Here is a 16,635-nt window from a genome sequence, read left to right as displayed (position 1 = left end):
TTTCTTTTTTTTTTTTTCTTAAAGATTTTATTTATTTATTTGACAGACAGAGATCACAAGTAGGCAGAGAGGCAGGCAGAGAGAGAGGAGGAAGCAGGCTCCCTGCTGAGCAGAGAGCCCGATGTGGGACTCGATCCGAGGACCCTGAGATCCGAGGACCCTGAGATCATGACCTGAGCCAAAGGCAGAGGCTTAACCCACTGAGCCACCCAGGCGCCCCCTTCTCTGTGATCTTTAATGACATCTTCCTGACTAGCAATTTCTGAAAGTAAATTCCAGGGAGTCAATATTTTAAGGCAGTCTGAAACCCAAACCCTGACTGGATTTCTTTCCCCCACTGGATCCCCATTATACTTTCATTTCTCCTGACAAATGATTCTTCCTGCCTCATATTTCTGTAAAAGGAGGTTTTCTCCAAAAGGAAAATGAAGGAATCACGACAAGACCTTTTTATGGCTACAGAGGAGGTAAGAGACAAACTCTCTTTAGAGTTTGGCTACTCTACTCTACGAGCACAAAGTAAGCGCTCATAGCTTTGAGTTGAGTCCAGTCTCTACCAGATTCACATATCCACACTGATGGTTGTGGGGTGGTACCTCAGGATCTTCCTCATTGTCACAGTTCAGAAGGGAGAGGAAAATGAGAACTCACTTAAAAGACACTAGTGACATTAGAATATGAAATAAGGTTTCTGGACTCCCTGCCACCCTTTGAGCAGAAGGGGAAGATAGGACATTCCCTCCTGAATACAGAATGTAGGAAATGGTTCATTTAAAGCATTTTAATGGCTAGACTAGATTTTCTTTATTAACCTTGGGGTTCTTCCTAGACCTTTACTTTATTTCTTCAAAAATTATCTCATGCTATTGCCACTATCTGTTGCATCTATTAGTTGAAATAGCTCTGCTCTTTGACCGGTGGGTCCCAGGTTTGACTCTCAGGATCCCATGGAAGCTGTCCTCACGTGACAAGCCAAGAGGAGAATTTTGATGGAATATGGAAAGTTGGGATGGACTAAAATTTACTGCTGTTAAAATATATAAAATGGGAAATTTCTCCCACTAACAATACCAGACAGCAGTATTATGGCTGAGATTGTTAATTATCTTGATTAGAAATATTCAAGAGACAAAGGCAAACACTTGGCTTGGGATCCTCATAAACAGTGTGCCAGCCCAACGCTCCCAATGCACAATGATATTTCTGTCTGGGAAAGGTCCTTGGGAATCTCACACAAATACCCAGGCCCCCATTGCATCTTGTGTGGCAGTAGGCAGGCCTTTTCACAGTCCTCTGCTGATCTAGGACTCAGATTCCTCAGTCTTTCCTCTTCTCTCATGGGATCTATGTTTCTATGTCCATAGCATGTCACAATGAAGTTCCTCCTGCACCAAAAAGGGGGAAAGAATCCCTCCAATACCCCCATGGAAGGTAAGAAGAAAGAGTGAGAACTGCTAGAGAAAGAGGAAGGGAGACCAGAAGGAAGCCAGGAAAGTGGAGGGAAAGGGGAAGGATGAAGAGGAGAGGAGAAGGAATCTACAGTTGGAGGGTGGAGGTATTTTGAGGAATGAAATGAATAATGATTTGTTCTATGCAAGCCCTAAGGTCATGTTACTTTTTTCTGCCTCAGTCCCACCTCCTCTTCCTGGACCCAGCCCCCAGATAGTTTCTTTTCTTCCGTTATCACCCAGCATCCCTCCCTCCTCCCAGCTCCTCTCATGGATCCAGTTTTCCCTGAGCATCACTGCTGCACCCCCAGAAAGGACCTGTTCAATGCCCTACACCTTCCTCTGTGGGATGATCTGTGAAGTGGTCTCTGGAACCGCTTGCCCTTTCTCTCAGCCATCAGACCCTAACAGTTCTAGAATAACTCAGCACCTGTGTTAGGGGCAAGTATTTCTTGTTTTAACATTTTCTTATGGCCTTACCTTACCTTAACTATTTTAATGATGCTTTTGGAATCCCTTTTATCTGAGAAATCCACAGAAAATGGGAGATTTGAAGGGTATTTCCCCCCTCAAATTAATAAATGGAGAGAACACACACTGGGCCACAGAAAGTGATGTTTTAAAGGACTGTATGCAGATTTTTCGTAGAGGTGGGAAAAGAAGAGAACATCATAAAAATTCTCCACACCCATCTATACCTCAAATCAGAATCGATGCTCTCACTTTAAAGGATCTGGTTCTGTGAGACAGGGTGAATAGGGAGACAATACAAGTGACTTGAAAAAAGTTTTGAGTTTTTTAGTTTCATAGTTTTGTTTATGTGTTAAATCTGTATTTGAAAAAATAAGTAATGGCAAAGGAGTTGTAAAGTTGACCATAAACAAAACATTTTGTTTGTTTGTGAATTTACTGAAAACAGGTTTTCATTGAAAATAAGGTTGTGAAGCTGAGTAAAAGCCCTTATTTATGAGAAAATAAAACATTTAAGGGTAACAAAAAGAAAAAAGTTTGGGGTCTGGTAGGTGAGAGGACAAAAGGCTTGAGGCAGAAAAAACAATCTAGTATTCATTAGGAAAGAGAGAATTTGAGAGCATAAAGAAAAGATCCCCACCATTATCTGTCCATATTCCTTATTAAAAATAATAAATTACTGTAACATCTACATTGACTTCATCTCTATCCTATGTAGATCAGACTTGGGCCCTGTTAGTCCCAGCAAGGCAGCAAACAGGTCCCATGCCATTCCTGAGAAGCCAGCGAGCTGAGTTCCCACGGAGACACCCCTCCTGAGGCCACTCATCTTAGGGGCTGATCTCCTTGATAATGCTGCCTTTCAGAGATCCAATCTTCCTAACCCCATTTCTTCCACAATTTCAGAGATAATCTTCCCTTTTTTGTACTTCCAGGTAAATAGAAATACTAATCTTTCATCAATGATGAAATGTAAGGGCTCTGGATTGGGGAAGGGAAGGAGGAGTAGACAGGGACAGAGAAGAAGCAGGCTTCACATGCCAGCTCCTTTCTCCCTCTCCTCTCCCAGATCCTATGTTATTTTAGGATTGTTTCTGAAGTGTTACCTCTCTGAACTTTATGTTCTTTAGGTAAATACTCTGTGACTCGTTTTAGGTAAGGAAAGAGGGAGCATTTTATTCACCTACTTTCGTTTCAGAGTATAATAGTAGTAATAGATCACATTTATTGAGCACTTACCATGTGCCATGCTCTGTGCTAACACCTTACATCTTTAGGCTCATTTACTCTTCCCTACAATGCTAAGACAGGTTCACTATCATTCTATACTCCAAAGATGAGGGAGCTCCTCTTCTCTGCCATTGTAGTGCAAAAAGGGACATTGTGTAAATGAATGACATAGTTATGTTCCAATTACATTTAATATACAAAAGCAGTCACAGAACTAGTTCTAGTTCAAAGGCCTTTTTTTTTTCTCTTTAAAGGTGTATTTTTTTAAAAGACTGATTGATTGATTGATTGATTGATTGATGAAAGAGACAGAGAGAGAGCATGTGAACAGGGAGAGGGGCAAGAGGAAAAGAAGAAAATCTCAAGCAGACTCCACACTGAGTGTGGAGCCCCTTCAGGGGACCCTGAGATCATGACCTGAGCTGAAACCAAGAGTCAGAGGCTTAACCCACTGAGACACCAGGCACTCCTCTTTAAAGGTGAATTTAGAGTTGTTACTAGAATTTATAGTAGTCATTGTTTTGAAAAGAAGCAATCGGGGCACCTGGGTTGCTCAGTAGATTAGGGCTTCTGCCTTCAGCTCAGGTCATGATCCCTGGGATGGAGCCCCGCGTTGGCCTCTTTGCTCGGCAGGGAACCGGCTTCCCCCTCTCTCTGCCTGCCTCTCTGCCTACTTGTGATCTCTGTCAGAGAAATAATAAATAAAATCTTTGAAAGAAAAGAAAAAAATCAAACCATTTCAAAACAAAGACCAAGGTAGGGGAAAATATATGGATTGTGGCTATGAAATGTTACTGTTGGTTCTTGTAACTCAAAAGCAGTAGCAGTCTTTCAAGGAAATATTAACAGGAGATTTCCAAAAGAGCTATGGGAATAAGTACATCATTTCTCCAAGTGATCTGTTTGAGGAAGAAAATGCTTGTTTTTGATATTTAGTACCTTAAAGTGTGCATAATCTTAAAGTAAAAATTTTTATTTCGAGGCATTTTTAAAAATTTGATCAGGTTTTTCTATTATTGTGCGTGTGTATTTTAGATGCAAACTTTTCACAAGTTAACATTTTTACTATTTCTCATAGAGAAATGTTTAATTAATTATATTTGTTTAGTTTGCAGAGCATAAATATGAAATGATGAAGTTCAGACATCATGCTTAAATATTTCTATTGAAATTTGCCTTTCCCATGATGGAAACATTAGCTAAAATACTGTTAGTATTTACAGGAATCTTGTCTTCCAATCTACCAAAAAGGGCATTCTCCCTACTTTCGGCCTCTAAATTGTAAATGCTTCTTGATGGGTTAGTCGGTGATGATATCATCTGTTCATGAGAGCAAATTTCCTTGCTATAGTGACTAAACTATCACTTTAGAGAGAGCACGATGGTTGTAAATTTTTTCTCAAGGGCACAAATAATTTTCTGTTGCTCCAGTGATCCAAGAAATGCCAGATTTTATTAGGCAGTTCATGTACTTATGTTTTATGCTGACTAGAAAGATTACAAGTCCCCATTTTTCTCTTTCTAGGGACAGAAGTGGCTGTGACACCAACTGTTGGAATTCACCTTCAAACTCCAAACCCTGAAATGTGTCCTGCTCCATGTTTTGGCACTTTAGACCCCCCACCTCCATATGAAGAAATTCTGAAATCAAGCCGATAGCTCCAGTTCATCAACTGACAACATTAGAAACATTTTTTAAAATGTAGGAACAATTGTTTTATTTAGTGTGAATTTTCAGAAATCAATGAATATAGCCTGAAAAAGGACATTTAATATAGTCTGCAAAAAGACAAGAGAATGAATGTAGAGAAGAAATTTCGGTCAGGGAGAGGTTTCAGTAGTGAATTACTGGTCTTTTCGTGTATCATTGCTGTGTTCTGTTTCATGCTATACAACCAAGTGATTATCTCTCTATCAACACTCCCATTAACGCATGGAGTAGTCTCCATGAAGTACGATTCCACTCCAGTACACATCACAGCTCTCTCTGCCTTATTCTCTGTTTTCATCCGACCCCTCCCCTCGTATGGAGTTAATAAGAGTTATCATAATTAAACGATGGTCCAAGCGGAGATTCAGACATGTCCAGACCCAAACCAGAAAGAGAATATTTGAATTAGGGTACAAGATGAGAGTAGGAACAAGGGGCACTCAGAGTTGAAGGATGAAGGGTGAATGAAGGAGATTAAAAGTCCCCGTTCGAAAAGGTGCCTGTCTCAGCCTGAGGAGAGAAAAAGTGTAGATGGAGGCTGAAGGAGACCCCAAAGCTGTGCAGCATGTGTAATAACACAGTGTGGAGAAGGAGGAGGCTCCTGTTTGGATGGTAAATGTAGGCTCTAGAGCCCACAGTCTTTCTCTGGTACCTGGAGACTCGGCATTTCTTGGGGAACTATGATAAGAATCTTTGGCTTAGATATCAATGTTCTTGTTGAGAACACTGACTCCAGAAGTAGCGATGGGACAGTTTCAGCATTTTTGCAGTGACCATGAGCAATGGGGGGCCAGAAAATGAAATCCATGCTAGAACAGCCAGTGGTGTTCAGCTGACAAATCTGTCAAACAAAACAACTGACAGCTCCACTTGTTTATTTAAAATACCTCTTAAGAAAGTTTGACCAAATTTATCTCCTAATCTTTTCGCAAACTTGTTTTTCCAAACTTTCCTCATCTCCAGCGACAGTAACAGCAACTTTTGAGTTGCTTAGACCAAAGAACTTGGAGTCATTCTTGAGTCCTCTCTTTGTGTTTCTTCCTGTATCCCTGTTGTCAGAAAGTGGCTTGGCTCAGCTCTTAAATTCAGAATAAGCCTAGATTCTAAACAGTTCTTACTACATCTCTGGTAGGAGCCACTCACAACCAGTTATTGCCTGATGACTGTAATAGTATCTCGACTGGTCCTTTTGCTTGCAGCTTTGTCCTTCTATATATTTTCTTTCCAACACAGTAGCTACAGCAATATTTTCAAAACATAAGGAGAATCATGTCCCTTACCTAAACTCCAGTGACATTCCACCTCACTCAGAGGAAATGCTGAAGTCCTTGTCCCAGGCCCCTGTAGGATCTCCTTTCCCATGACTTTCGCCCTTACTTATTTGTCCCAGGAACACTGTTATCAGACCTATCAGGTGTTAACCTTCCTGCATCTGTCTGTTTGGGCCATAGTACTTGTTGTTTCTTTTTTTTTCCCCTTTCTTTTCTTTTCTTCTTCTTCTTCTTTTTTTTTTTTTTTTTGACAGACATAGACAACAAGTAGGCAGAGAGGAAGTCAGAGTGAGAGGGGGAAGCAGGCTCCCCGCTGAGCAGAGAGCCCGATGTGGGGCTCGATCCCAGGACCCTGGGATCATGACCTGAACTGAAGGCAGAGGCTTTTACCCACTGAGCCACCCAGGGGCCCCGCTTGCTGTTTCTTTTGTCTGCAACACTCTTCCTCCAAATATCAACATTGTTTCACTCTTTTACTTCCTTTAATTCTTTGTACCAATGTCACCTTCTTCATGAGACCCATGCTGATTATTCTACTTTAAAAATTGCAACTTCTCCCCATCCTGGCACTTCCACCTCTTTGTCTCAGATACACTTTTTTTTCATAGCACTAGCCACCTACTCTACTACAAAATTGAATTCTATTTATAATCTGGTGGACTTCCCTTGCTAGAATGTAAATCTATGAGGGGATAGATCTTTGTGTTATTCACTAATTTATATCCCAGGGTCTAAAGGAGTCTGGTATTTAGTATGTATAATAGCAAATTTTGTAAACCATCTTACCTAGTTTGGGAAAGTCCCAAAGGTAAATGGATGAGATTTGATAGGGATAAGACTTTATAACAGTGAATGAGGGTAAGAGCCAGGGACAGATGGCTTATTGCTACTAAAATAATCTCATTAGTATCTACTGATGAAAGAAGCCCAGAGAACTTGTGTTAATACACTCTAATAATCTCAGGTAGGTAAGCAAGGTTTAGGGTGTATACAAGGTGCTTCCAGATTTTATTCTCATGATAATTTTGTGACCTAGCTACCCCTAACTTCGAGTTACACATGGTAGATTGAACATATCTGCTCCCTTCTGAAATGTAGTAAAATTACAATAAAAGAGGAAAAATGTTTTTAATTCACAAGAACAAAAAAATTGGCAAGAAGATGACAAAGAACATTAACAGCGAGATTTTGGTATACAGAGAGATATCTGAAATGGAGGCAGATGGATAAATCATAATTCATTGGGGTTTCAAGTTTCTCCACTTGGCTTTAGTGTCTTCAGGGACAAAACTAAAAATAATCAAGCAAATCCATGCTGTAGAAATGCAGAGACTCCCCCAAGAATTAGAGGTAGGAGAGGTGAAGAGAACTCTGGAAATGATGATCTACAGGAAGATAGTATTTTTTTAAAAGATTTTATTCATTTATTTGACAGAGATCACAAGTAGGCAGAGAGGCAGGCAGAGAGAGAGGGGGAAGCAGGCTCCCCACCGAGTAGAAAGCCTGTCTTGGGATCATGACCTGAGCCGAAGGCAAAGGCTTCAACCCACCGAGCCAGCCAGGTGCACCCAGGAAGATAGTATTAAGCAAATTAATTAGTATTAAGAACATATTAAGAGCCAGTTCCAGTCAGGACATGACAACAAACAGCTGTAGAATGATAAGGGGATATTAAGAAAAAATACATAATAAAAATACATAATAATAAAAAATGTGGTGATAAATTAACAATTGTTACGTGGAAAGTGAAGGAACTGAAAAGACGATTCTATATCTATGAAAAACAGAAGCAGGATTAACCCCCCAACCCTGAAATGGTTAAACTATGAATAATGTTAATGGTAAGTATTGAGTTTTACATTGGGCATTAGTTATATCAATAAGCTAAACAGAGGGGGAAGTGTGTCTAAGGAAAGGTGGCAGGATTTAATAAGAAAACTAAATCCTAATCAGATTGTGGGAGGTCAGTGAATAATATTTAAAATTAAAAGAAAGGGATGCTTAGGTGGCTCAGATGGTTGGGTGTCTGCCTTGGGCTCAGGTCATGATCTCCAGGTTCTGGAATCATGAGCCCCACGTCTGGCTCCCAACTCAGTTGTGGGCCTGCTTCTTCCTCTCCCTCTGCCTCTGTCCCTGCTCTTGCTCTCTCTGTCTGTCTCTCTCTTTCTCTATCAAGTGAATAAATAAAATACTTTTTAAAAATAAATCAATTCAATTAAAAGAAAATTTTTTAAAAAATTATTCAGTATGTCATTTGGAAATTGGGTCCTAAGTATCTGAGGCAAAACACTAAAACAGTTGAAAATTATTGCCTCAAGAAGTTGGAGATAATGCTATGTGGGGTTGGGTTAGAGCTGAGAAGTGTTGGCTTTTATCTGAGCCTATGATACAATTTGAGTTTTAAAACTAAATGCATGTGTTACTTTAATTCTCTCTCAATCTCTCTTTCTATAACCCTATCTATCTATCTATTTATCTATCATGATCCATCACTGCCTTCATTTAACAGATTAGAAAACGTGGGTTCTGGAAAAATTACTGACTTGCCCAACATTCATTGTTTACTAGCATGAGGGACAAAGCTAGAGAGGAGGCATTTTCATCTTTCAGTTCCTATTCTAGATATTTTCCCCCGCAACGATCATTTAACTGCAAAAGTGGCTACAAGCGGCACCTGGCTGGCTCAGCTGGTTGAATGTCAGACTCTTGATTTTTGCTCAGGTCATGCGCTCCACGTTGGGAGATAGAGCCAGGGTCTGGCTCTGTGCTCAGCAGGGAGTCTGCTTGAGATTCTCTTCCTCTCCTTCTGCCTCTCCCCTGTCGACATGTGTGCATGGGCATGCACTTTCTTTCTCTCTCTCTAAAATAAATAAATCTTTTTTAAAAAGTGGCTACAAACATCAGAGAATGTGGGTTATAAGTAAGTGTAACTCAAATAAGTCATGCTACAGAGTTTTTGTTCATATCCTATGAGCTACGTATGTTAAAATTCATTCCCATTACAGAACGAGCAGTGGATATAATTGACACCTAGAAAAGTACAAGCACATCTGGAAACAGGGCTAACGATTCAGCAGCTGGAGTTTGCCAAAGACGTTAGTGAAAACACGGTTGAAGTGATCGGAATTTATTTTTGTGACTTGCATTTATGTGTCAGGGCATGCCTAACCAAATTGCATGCTTGGCATGTGGTTGGTTGGTTGGTTTTGGGGTGGGGGTGGGGGAGAAGGTGTGGGAGGTGTTGGCAGGTAAGTAGGGCTGATAGAAAAAGTTTGTTTCCATAAAAACTTTTTTGACAAGATGTCTTATCAGATAACCCAGATTACATTTTCATTTAACTCTAAAAAATATCCATTAAATGACCATTATATGTTAATTATCATGTAACATTCTGGATATATTTCTCCACCAAACTTATTGGTATGGTTTATAATATTAGAGTTTCCATTACTTTGCTCAGATCTCCAGACAGAGACTTAGAAGTTCTAGCAGATGCTCCTTATGGTCCATGGAAAACTACTGAAAATAATAAAAGTAATTTGGATTATAGGACTATCATAACATTTAAAACGGAAATTTAAAATGATAAACCTGTACATTTTCTGTCATCTCATCTCTGAAAATCTTTACTTGCATCTTAGTTCACCTATACATTGTTAAACTTTTATTTAACCTGGTGTTTCAGGTTTTAATTCTAGTAGGACTAGAGTTTTTTCTTCTTATGTTAAAGAGCGTTCATTTTTTAAATGAGGCTTTTCTAATTGTGTAAAGGTGTAGCTTTTTCTTTGAGCATCCAGCAGAGGGCATGAAAGCCTACTTATGATTGTAACCCAATGCTAGATTTGATTTAATGGCTAATGAAACCATAAAGCTGAGTTACTACTGATACCAGATTTTTGACAAACCCAAGCAGAATGGAATGATAATGATGTTCAAGCTTACAAAGAGGAAATCTATTACCTTACCTCATATTGCTCACAATGAAGCTGAGCATCAGGTGAGATACTTGCCGTGAGAAGGTCTAGAAAATCTGATATACACTCTCACTTCTGAGGAGGGGATCTCTGAGTTTGAGTTGCCCACAAAGGCAGGCTAATGCCCGTACAGGATGTCCACGTGGTATGGAGAATCTACATCACCAACCCCACAGGTCTAGCCTATTTCTTTTGTACCTGACCACAAGTTCCCCTTTCATTTTCAGTTTTGTAGTTCCAGATTTGTTTCATTTGTGTTAGGAGCACAACTTTTATAAAAGACAACTTTAAAATTCAATATCTTTCACGAAGATGAAATAGAGTTGGGATAGAACTGAATAGCATTCATGTGGACAATGAAATGAAACTCCAGCAGAATATTATATCTAGGACAAAATGTGAAATATGTCAGGACCGTGTGAGAGGAAATGAGACGATGAAAATATGTTGTCTGTGAAACCCCACTTTTGATAAAGAATGGTTTCTTTTTAATCAGAACAACAACAAAAAAGACAAATATATACATCCCAAAGGAATCTTTCACTTTTAAATTCATTTTGCTTTGTGATTTTGTGCAAAATAATCCTATCCAGGCTATTTTTGCCTTTCATATTGAATACTAGATCCTGGGAAAGAGTGTAGTTAATTGCTTTATTATTTTTACTAAGTGTATTTCTAGGAAAATGAAATAAAAGTGATATCCCTTTACAAAACGGAATCCTTTGGTGATAAAAATGTAATTTAAAGTTGTGCGTTTAGACAAGAGTTATTCTTTTCTTCTAAAATTATGTCAGTCTCTACCTATCTAATTCCTGAAGCAAATAACATATATCAATCAAGATGGCAGATTTCTATATTAATAAGATGAAAAATGGTATTGTTCAGAAGCACTGAAATTATCAATAAACACAGGTTTCTTATTTTTATTATTTAATTGGGTAAGGCTTCCGTTTTGGAAAAATCTATTTTGTGGGATGCCACAAGCAAAATTAAGAGAAATTTTTTTCCCCCTAGCAATTAATACAGTTATGTTTGCTTTTCTATTTAATAAGTAGTTTTTGTTTTTCCGGTTGCATATGATAACTGAAGTGTCAATTCAGATTATTTTCTCTTTTATATATCTAAATCTGGGTAAATTTATAATGTTAAAAGAGTCTTAGCTACCACTAACTAATTGCTTTCTAGATTTAGCTATTATTTTTTCTTGAAGAATATCAAGAGACACAAACTAAGAAAGTCTAAGGACACATTTTAAATAATCAGTGAACGACTACATACTTACCTGATATCGTGGAGAGTATTTGTTGCCTGTGACTTGGCCAAAACAAAACAAAGATCAGAGCTATATGAGGAGAGCTGGATGAAGGGATGGGATCCCAATCTTTTAACGATTCTAAAGCATTACTGGGGAATGTTCTGATAAGCTGCTAAATGTGAGGGACAGCCACCCATGGGACACACTCAAATAATAAGAGATGGTCACCAAAAAGGGTGGAGAAACCCAGGGCTTTCACCCTGCTGTTGGGGGTATACATATTTGTTTCAGTTCAGAACACAACTATATGAGGCTTTAGAAGAGAGTTTGTTTACTTTAAAAATACATTTTCTTTTACTCTGATTTTATTAGCATAAGTAAAGGATTTCATAAAGGAAGTAACAAGAACTGACATATACTCAGAACAGCCATTAATGGAATTTAACCCCATGTGATTGTCTCCACTATAATTCTAGCTCCTGATTTTCATTCTCCAATAACATATTTTTTTTCCTGAGTATCCCTCATCATTGTTTCTTCTTTTTTATTTTTTTTTTTTGAAGATTTTATTTATTTATTTGACAGAGAGAGATCACAAGTAGGCAGAGAAGCAGAGAGAGAGAGAGAGGAGGAAGCAGGCTCCCTGCTGAGCAGAGAGCCTTATGTAGGGCTCCATTCCAGGACCCTGAGATCATGACCTGAGCTGAAGGCAGAGGCTTAACCCACTGAGCCACCCAGGTGCCCTTCATCTTTGTTTCTGACATGGTTGGCTGACTGCTTCAGCTTCTGCTATATTAACCAATTAGCTTTTAAAATTTTTATTTACTACCTCAAAGCCTTTCCCTTCTCTAATAAAATAGAGCCCCTTCTGATGTCCTCTTCTAATCCATATTTCCCATCAATCACTCTAAAAAAAAAAAAAGGCATGGTATAATGTTTGTTTTAATTTAGTAAGAGAGAAACTGTGTTTTACAACTAGAGCATATCTCAGCTCCTTCCCCTAGTTTCTGGGTGATGTAGGCTTAGCTTTACCTAGAATAACATAATAATAAAAAAATAAATAAAACAGCAGAAAAGTTTGATGATTTCAGCAACCCTCAGAGTTTTCCTTCCACATGCAACCCCTCCTCTGGCAAAGTCAGGAAGACAATTCAAGAGCCCAGTCGACTGGGCTTCATGTTCCTTTATCTGTAGGAAGTGAAGACTGTATCAAAAAAGCATCCTCTTTCCTTCTTTAAAACATCCAATTTCCTTTTTGACTCTGATTTTCTTTTTTCCTCTGCTGAGTATTAACAACAAACATTTAAGCTGTTGGTTTTTTGCAACTGATGAAGTTTTAGAGTATAGGTAAGGTTCAGGTGGAGTCCGGAACCAATGACAAAGAAAGAATTCTTGAGATATCTTTGGTGCAAAGTGGTGGCTTATTAAAGCATGGGGACAGGACCCATGGGCAGAAAGAGCTGCTGCCCTGGGGTTGTGAGGGGTGGCAGGTTATGATGGGGTTGAGGGAGGTAAGGAAAAAGGGAGGTTTCAACAGAATTTTCATATACTATAGAGGACCTATAAGATACCTGATGCCTTGAGGCCTTGTCATTGACCAGGTTTTTCCTCTAGCAAGGTACTAACATTAAGATAGTTGGGAGATTCCTAAAGAGCATCCCACATGTCCCACCCAGCAGTGAGGGTGGGAGAAAGTTGCAGGGTGTCAGCTTTTGCTTTGTCTTCAGCCTGCCTTCTGTTTCCCTCATCAGAACCAGTCAAGTTTTTGCAGAGGAAACCTGATAGTACTTTACATTTTTCAAATTTCTCCTAAACCTTGGTTCAAGTGGACAGTACAGAAATCACAGTATTTGATTTGAATCATATCAACAGCAAAGTGTGGACAATATTTGATTTGGAATTTGGGGTCCAATTTAAAAAATATTTTTCAGACAGTTGCAACAAAACAGACATTGGAAAAATTGATACTGAGGAGTTAATTGTTACTGTTGTTGATTGATAATAGCATTGTTGTTACAATGTTTAAAAAGTCTATGTTATGCATATATAATGAATTATTTATGAGTGACATAATGTGATTTCTGAGATGTGTTTCAAATAACCAAAGTGAATAAATATTATTTTCTTACTCTTTGGGCTCTAGAAATATCCTATATACTAAAAAACTGCCAGCCCAAAATGGTGTTACTTAGAAAGAGTTCCCAAACTGGGGCTTAATACTGAATCTTCTTACAGTTTCAACCTCCCCAGAAATGTAGCCTTAACAGGTCAGTCAGGAACTTTTTTTTCAACACCAGTAAGGCTGTCACCTGAGTCCTCTTTATCTCCCCAAAGAAAGAGGAGATAATTAGCATGATGAGACAACTTGCAGGTAGCCTCCTCTGGGACAATCCTTTCCTTTTGCTAGTAACTTCCTTGACCCACCTCACCCCCCATTAATAAAAACCTTCTATTTTGTACAGCTCCCCAGATTGCCTCTCTACCTGATGGATAGGGTGCATCCCGATTCATGAATTGTTCAATAAAGCCAATTAGGTCTTCAAATTTATTTGGTTGGATTTTGTTATTTGACAGAGCATATGTCCATTTTTCATTTGCTAACTCTAATCCTAGTTTGTGGCTTTTCTTTGCATGAGCAATAACATTTAATGAGCTATTTTACCTTTTGCTTAGAGTATATTCTATTTTAAGAATATATTGACTAAACCATCCTATACCAAAATTCAGGCTCTTAAATATGAACTTTCTTATTTTTGATCGCCTGAAAAGTGCTTTTACTTATTTTTATTTAATGTATTTTAAATCAACTCAGTTTCAAACTTAAATGTTTGTTAAGTGGAAACTTTATCATAAGTGGAAAACGGGCTTTTTCAAATCCATATAAAAATAAATAGAAGGCTATAAAATAGAAAGATTTAATGTACCACTGAAAATGTCAAATACCCTTGTTAGTAGGTTTGATCCACTTTGAGAAGCTCCTCAATATATCTTTTGAAATTTGGATTACCCCACATGGGACTAAACCAAAAAAAGCTTAAAATTTCCATCTGCAGAAATATTCAATTAGTGATTATTAAAAAAGTTGATCAGCTGTGCTCAATTTAGTTAAATAAATGCAAATCAAAGCAGAAATATGATATCATTTTCTAACTATAATTTCAGTAACAGTATTAAGGATTGCTAACATCCTGCATTACCAACAGTGTGAGAAAACAAGCACTTTTATATTCTGCTGGTGAAGTGTAAATCGGTACTTTTTTTTGGAGGCCAACTTGGCTATAGGTATCAAAAGTTTAATATATTCACATAGATTCAGTTTTTCTACTTTTAGACATAGTTAGTAATACATTTGTTATAATCCTATAAGAGGACAAAGGGGTTTTTAAGACAGTATTCACTGTCACATTGCTTGTAATAGCAAAACTGAAGATGTTTAAAGGGACAAATTAGATAGACAATGGTTCATATAAACAATGAACTATGAAGCCATTAAAATGGATGAGGTGGTATGGAAAAATATCGATAAATATATTTAAATATTGATTTTATTTTTAAAAGGAAAATATCGAGTAACAGAATGCCGTATATACATTGTCAAAGGATCTCTGTATGCCATAAATTTTAATTTTTGTTTCTTTGAAAGGATACAAGAAATATGGGAGAAGTACATCTCCTGGGAGAGAGACTGTAAGGGAAGTCCCTGGAGGTGGGTAAGAGGAACATTCATTTTCAGTACTGTTAATTTCTGAAAAACATTATGCATATATAATTTTCTGTATTATAACTTTCTTCTAGGTGCTGGAATAATCGTGGGGTTTTTGTGTGTCTTTTTCCTTATCCCTTTTTATTTTAAACAAATAAAATTATTTCAATAAATCTTTAAGTGACAAATTGCAAGCTTTTTTTTGAATGGAAAGAGGTTAACCAATATTGGACTGTGCATTATATTATTTTCAATTGATTACTGCATATCAGGGGCTAACATTATTTACTTGGGAACAATTACTTCTGAGCTCAAAAACTGCAGAACCTACTCCAAGAACTATTTTTCTACCTAATTCTCAGTTCATCCCTTTAAAATAAGATTCAAACTGTTCTCTTCAAAACCAAAAAGTAAAGCAACTGATATGAAAGAAGATTAAAGTGTAAAGGAGAGGAAGTCACCGGAAGATTAACTGAGAATCAGAATTATGTCTGTGATGGTGAAAACTAGCTTAATACTTTGCTGCATAAAGGATTCCACAAAGAAGCTGTCTGCATTAGGAACACTAAGATGGTTGCCATGCCAAATAAAACTAGCACCCCGGGGACTTGGGTTGTATTTCTAACGATGGCATTGTGGGTTTTTAACAAATATCTTCTATTGAATTTTACTACCTTGGAAAGAGGGAAAATGCCATCTCCTCATATTTTTCATTTTAAAATAATTTGTGGGGGCACCTGGGTGGCTCAGTGGGTTAAGCCTCTGCCTTCAGCTCAGGTCATGATCTCAGGGTCCTGGAATGGAGCCCTGCATAAGGCTCTCTGCTCAGCAGGGAGCCTGCTTTCCTCTCTCTGCCTGCCTCTTTGCCTACTTGTGATCTCTCTCTGTCAAATAAATAAATAAAATATTTTAAAAAAGAAAAATAAATAAAATAACTCGTGAATATCAAAACCTCCTTCTCCGATGTGCCTCAGTGGCTCAGTTGGCTGAGTGTCTGCTTTCAGCTCAGGTGATGGGATGGAGCCCCAGCTCTGGCTCCTGGCTCAACGGGGAGCCTGCTTCTCGCTTTCCCTCTGCAGTTCCCCCTACTTGTGCTCCTGCTCGCTCACTCTCTCTCTCTCTCTCAAATAAATAATAAATAAAATCGTACAACAACAACAAAATACCTCCTTCTCCCGGTTAAGCTCTAGGAACATGAAAATACTTGTAATTTTTAGCACATCAGTTGCTTTCTCTTGCTTCTTTCTCTGTGCCTGTTGTTCTTTGTATAAAATTCTTTCTCCCAAGTTGTCTCCTTTGAGCATGTCCCTCCTCTGCAAAGCCTCCCCTTACTCTCTGGAGGAAGTAATTGCTTTCTTATGCCATTGCCTACATACCCACACTATAGCAATTATTTTATTGCACACTAACTTTAGTTGTTTGTGTCTCTGTCCCCTCTATGCTGGAGGATGCTTGAAAACACACAGATGGTCTTTTAATCAAACTGCACAAACATATGCATGAATGATGTAAGAATAATCCAATCAACAAGTCAGTTGCATGCAAAGGCTGCTTAGCTTTTGCAGGCCACAC

General features: G+C 38.3%; 1 long non-coding RNA gene across 1 annotated transcript; it reads left to right on the top strand.

Annotated features, from left to right (window-relative positions):
• The first annotated feature begins 4,815 nt into the window (after positions 1–4,815).
• LOC309846146 lies at positions 4,816–15,243 on the top strand. The gene is made up of 3 exons (XR_014301745.1): positions 4,816–4,851; positions 15,004–15,066; positions 15,156–15,243. It is a non-coding gene; the product is annotated as an uncharacterized lncRNA (long non-coding RNA).
• Positions 15,244–16,635: the final 1,392 nt, after the last annotated feature.

Source organism: Mustela nivalis, assembly GCF_964662115.1.
Source record: "Mustela nivalis genome assembly, chromosome: 1".
Taxonomy (NCBI): Eukaryota; Metazoa; Chordata; class Mammalia; order Carnivora; family Mustelidae; genus Mustela; species Mustela nivalis.
The sequence above is the reverse complement of the archived record's forward strand: the minus strand, read 5'-3'. Positions and strand labels throughout refer to the sequence as shown.